This window comes from Protopterus annectens, chromosome 8.part0 (assembly GCF_019279795.1).
Source record: "Protopterus annectens isolate FY-2018-M chromosome 8.part0, PAN1.0, whole genome shotgun sequence".
Taxonomy (NCBI): Eukaryota; Metazoa; Chordata; order Ceratodontiformes; family Protopteridae; genus Protopterus; species Protopterus annectens.
In genome coordinates this window covers 1930629847-1930635846 of record NC_056741.1, presented here as the reverse complement: position 1 = coordinate 1930635846, position 6000 = coordinate 1930629847, and positions in this window count along the sequence as shown.

Below are 6000 nucleotides of genomic sequence, written 5' to 3'. Positions count from 1 at the left end.
ACGATGTGGCATATTGTCAAATGCTTTCTAAAGGGCAAAGACTTTACTGACAGTTTCATAAAATTTTAAGTTGGTAAAGGTTTACCTATTTCTTGTGAAATCATGTTGATAGGGAGGAGCAGGAGAAGAAATATCTCAATCTTTACTTAGTATGACAATAAATATGTTTCAAAACACTTGCCCAGTAGAGTTGTTAAACTTATTACGTGATAGTTATTATTATCATCAAGGAATCCACAATTATGTTTTAAGACAATATTTGCTAAATTCCAAACTTTAGGAACCATGCAATTGTCTTGCATGGTTCCTAAAGCATGCAACTGTCTTGTTATGTGTTAAATAACAAAGTTAATGGATGCATCAGATGGTCTAAAAAATTGGAAGTGAAACAACATGGGATAAGATTAGGTCCAATACCAGTAATCTTGCTATAATCCTGTATTGTCTGTGTCATGGATGCTATTATGTAGATATATATATATATATATATATATATATATATATATATATATACGGGTTTCGTACACTAGATCAAATTTACACTAATTCAAATTAGTGCATGGAATGCTCACTGCAGAGAAAGTCCACTTAATCGAAAGTGCACTTACGCGAAGTTCAGTACAACGAACTGGTGTTGTACTGAACTTTCGTGCGGTACTCATGGACCTTAGGGTTAGGGCATGGGTCATACAGACTATCCCCTTACCATGACCCGTGCCCTAACCCTAAGGTCCATGATGACTGCAGCGCAGTGAAGGACATAGCAATGTCCTCCACTATTGTGCGATAGTCACGAACCTTAGGGTTAGGGCATGGGTTAGGGTAAGGGGATAGCTTTACTAACTATCCCCTTACCCTAACCCGTGCCTTAACCATAAGGTCTGTAACTATCGTACCATAGTGGAGGACATAGCTTGTTTTTTATGTCCTCCACTGTGCTGCGGTGTTTTCGGTGAAGTGCACTTATGCAAAAGTTCACTTTCGTTAAAGTGAACTTTCGCAGAAGTGAGGCTTACTATTACAAGTTCAAAGTAGTGAAGTTTCATTCTTGTAATAGGAATCCATATATACATATTTATATGTACATACGTAAATATATATATATATATATATATATACACACACACACATGCACACGCACACACACACACACACACACACATATATATATATATATATATATATATATATATATATATGGATATATATATATATATATATATATATATATATATATATATATATATATATATATATATATATATATATATATATATATATATATATATATATATATATATATATATATATATATATATATATGGGTGTGTGTGTGTGTGTATAAATATATATATGTGTGTGTGTGTGTGTGTGTGTGTGTGTGTGTGTGTGTGTGTGTGTGTGTGTGTGTGTGTAACCAGATAAAAGCAACATTCCATAAATCATTACTCTGTAAATATTTAATTATGATATGCAGCACACCATAATAGTTACTGAAATTTATGAAATGACACATAACCTAACCACACCTCACTCTCCAAATGCTAAGTCATGGCTTGGTCAGAAATGTTCTTCCTCAGTGTCTGATCTGAGCCCTACAGCTGACCTTATGGTCAAATAAATGTCCCACTACCTAGGCCACCTTACAGCCCATGCAAATAAAAAAGAGATTTAGTCACAACATGTGCTGACGTTCACAGATCACCTACAAGTATATAATTTATACCCCCGTGAGCACCACCTATCTGATAATTTCATTTCTCATGTAAAACTTAATTCACCTTGCCCTGAGAAACCTGTTGCTCTTCTTATTCTGATGAATTCTATTCTATTCTTCTACATTCTGTAGAAGTCCAAACATATTAATGACTGTTTATGAAAATGACAGGCTGATTCCTTGTTGGAAGGTATCTCTCCTGTCATATGTAAAAGAATAGTTTATTTACTTCTACAAGCTGGCCGTTCATAGCTTGTATGCTAGGTGAAGTACTAAAATGTATTCATATGTGACAGGGACACAAATTTAACAGACAGGCTTTATTCTGTACAAAAAATAATACTGCTGAAATTATATTTAGATTAAAAGTGCAATGTTTATTTTACATGGTTTGACACAGAATCATACCATTACTCAAATTAAATGAAAAAAGCAGACCCTTTTTCTTAACTGTCTTTTAAATTCACATTTCAGAGCACTTTACAATAATATATCAGTGATAAGTTGTATACTGAAACAGTTGCACAAGTAAATAAAAATGAATTTTGTGGCATGTTTTCTCACCTCCAGCAACAACCAGCTCCATTACTGCAGTGACTCACTGCAGTTCTATTCTTTAAAGACACAAACTACCAGGAGGCAATAAGGAAAAGTCAGGAATGCATTGTTGGTAAAGTTAGCTCTAGATTGGGTACCATACTATGGAAGGTAAACAACAGGAAAAACATGACAGATACATTATGCAGCATCTTCCAAGACTCTGAAATGATCTGCTCTTTGAAGAAAGATAAAAAATGGCTTGTTCTGATTCTAATATTTATGAATCGTGCATGGGAAGCAGAAAACATTAACATGGGGTTACAGCAGTCAAGCTTATTAAAGCCAGTTGGTCAGAAGCTTATGAAATGAAACTATGTTGCTAACCCCTCAGAAAGAATTCTCATTTGGGAGCTCAGCCACTGGTAATCAACTGGAAATATGTACTGCTAATGGACATTTTGAGTAGTTTATCTAATAAAGTAAATTGATTACCGATTTGTATGACCGTTCCTTTTGTTGTCCTTGCCTGCTTGTTTTCACAAACCCATCTTTTTTCTTTACCATGAAGTATTATCAGCTTTTTTATAACAGTTATTTAATAGACATTATTTCAAATGTTTTAACACAACTCCAAACAAACAGTGTTGTTTTAGGAACTAAGCAATCTGCTTCAAGGCCCTATCCCTGTATTTTGTCTCTTACAGGCTGTTGAGGGGAGATCTATGCCTGGCAGACAAGGCATTGTGAGATCCCACTCTGATGGACCTACTGCATATCCGCAAAACAAACAGCACCATAATTACCTATCCTAAAGATTTAAACCTTGCCTGTGATATAAATAGGACATGCTGGAAAGACAGGTATGCATCCCAGAGACTACCTCTTCTCTGGGACAGGCTTCTTATCCATGTGAAGCAGAGTTGCTGCCTAAACCAATTCAAGTGTAACATGGAAAATTGGATGGGGAACAGGAAATTCATTGTACCAATTGTTGGATGTGACTGATAAGGTACATACAAAAGGCAGAATTGCACTCAGTAATAGGTCTGATGAATGCTGCGTACAGTGGAACATTGAATTCCGTGGATCTACATGCCATACCTTTGTTTATAAGTTTCTAAAACTTAGAATGATTTCCCACTAATGCTGACACATGATGGTCAAAGGTTAAATTACTGTCTATGTATATCCTCAAGTCCCTGACTACTGGGTCGACTCTTAGGGGTGTACTATCAATATGATAGTTTCAAGGGGTGGATGATTTCCCAAAGGATACTTTCATGCATTTCTTGGCATTTAGTTTTAGTCCATGGCTCTGACATAAGTTACTTGCCTGAGTCAGCCCTTCCTGGAGAATAGTAGAGTCAGTGGGGGATTCTATGACTGCTCAAAGCAAAACAACTGGGTGCATAACTAATACTAATAACCACAAAAACATTGTGCAATGGTTACGGTAGGCACGCATGAAAAGTCAGAGCGTGAATAGGTTTTCAGATCCAATGAACACTATGGTCCAGGTAAAATCAACTCCATTTATTGTCACTGGTTTACCACTTTTGTCCTATAAAGACCAAAAACTTTCTCATAACAAATCCATAATTATGCAAGCCCCTATATATATATATATATATATATATATATATATATATATATATATATATGTATGTATATATATATATATATATATATATATATATATATATATATATATATAATATAAACATACATTTTCTTAAGCAATTGCTTCCCACAATAAGCATTAAATAATACAATTATTATCCTTAATTAAACCAATTAAGAAACTCATCTTAAAGGAACAGATGCATAAAACCTTTTAAACAATTAAATATTCATTCCATTCTAGAGTAAAATCTGAATACACAACTCTTAATAGATAATTCAGACCCTGAATACTACAAAAAAACTTTCAAGACATTTCATTATTTAAAAACTTGGGCAAAAAAAAACTCATGAATCAGTTCTATAAGTAACAATAAATTTAAAAATACAACCATTGGTAAAATAGACTTTAAAGTGTGGCTGCTCTCGGTCTCACTACAAGGCTAACTGATATATTTTCATTCAAGCTAGTGGGGATAGAGGTGTTCAATTTAAGTTACCAAAGCAACTCCTAATATTCTAACTTATTTTCTCATGCTCCTCCCCTCCTATCTAAAGGAATAATCTCCAGAATACAAAACAAAATGCTTTTAAAATTGTCGCACATTGTTTTCCTTCTGAGGTTTAATATCATAATAAGGCTTGCAAAAATTTCTCAGTTTTTCACACATAATAATAAGATCAGTTGGAACATATAGATAGATAAACCATACCTTTACTGTGCCAATTGCCTTGCTTTGGTTTAATGTAAACTCCTATATGACTCCCCTATGAAATTTGGAGTACCTGTTAAAATATGTTTGCATTGTTTACAAAATCCACAGGGATATGTTCCTTTATTCGCTATATTTATTGGTCTGTTTTCCCTCATACTATTCTCTAAACATTTTTAAATATTTTTAGGTGTTTTATAAACATAGGATCTTCACCTGTCACTTTATCAACTGTGTCATATAATTTGAATAAGATCCAATTCCTTTTTATTATATCCCTGGTGTAATTACTCCTTGCATTATATTCTATAATCATAGCGGCTTCAAAACGGCTTTTGAATATGGTTCTCATGTGAAGTTTCTAGTGAACTGAATATTCTTTTAAGTCCTTTTCCCAATAAAGGACCAACATAAATATGTCTCCAAAGCTGGATGTCTTTATACATGTCAATAGCAAATTTCCTAGGGTACCCACTGCCAATACAAATTTTGGTCAACTTTTTACTCTCCTTTTTAAACATTTTATCATCTGATATCATTGTGGATAACTGTATAAATGACCCTTTCACAAGTCCTCACTTAACTATATAATGATGAAAATTTTCAAAAAGTACATCATTATTACTAAAGACAGAGTTCCTATAAGTATTAGGAAGAAAACCATCAGTTTTAACAATTAATGTACCAAAGTAATTCATTTTTTTCCAGAAATGTGGCCAAAAGTGAACTTCGAAAAATTTATTGTCTTGTTCAAATACTCTGCAAATTCCTCAATGTTATCCATTGATTCAATCCAAAGAATAAAAATATCATCCAGAAATCTTAAATACAGGAATCAGTTAGAAGAAAAATCAATATTTATTCTCTCAAGTGTATAAAACTAAAATCCATGCAGTCACAAATTTTAGTAATATTGTTGCTTGTCAAAAAATCAAATGTAAGAAAGCTTCTTAAAAAAATTAATTCCTTCTAAACGAGGAATAGTCATAAAGGGATCAGCTACATCTACTGCTAAAAACTGGGTGTGATCCCCATCATACTCCTCTTTTAATCTCTTTAAAAAAAATCTCAAGAACCCTTAAGTGAACATTTGATCTCAGAAAAAAAAACAAATTTTAGTAATCTGTCTATATATATACAACCAAAGGATAAGTTTTAGAACTTTGGGCTACCACAATAAATCTGAAGGGTGGATTCTCACAACTTTTATGTCTCTTCAGTATTCCAAAGATTGATGGAGGTGGATTATATAAACAATTGTATGTATCTACATCAATAGCTCATTATGTTAGATAATCTTCTATCTATAAATCCACTTTTCTAAAATGAATATTGGCTTCATTACGTAATGCCTCTTGAAACATTGTCTGAAATGTTTGTATAGTGGGCTGCATGAAGGGTAAAAAAGTA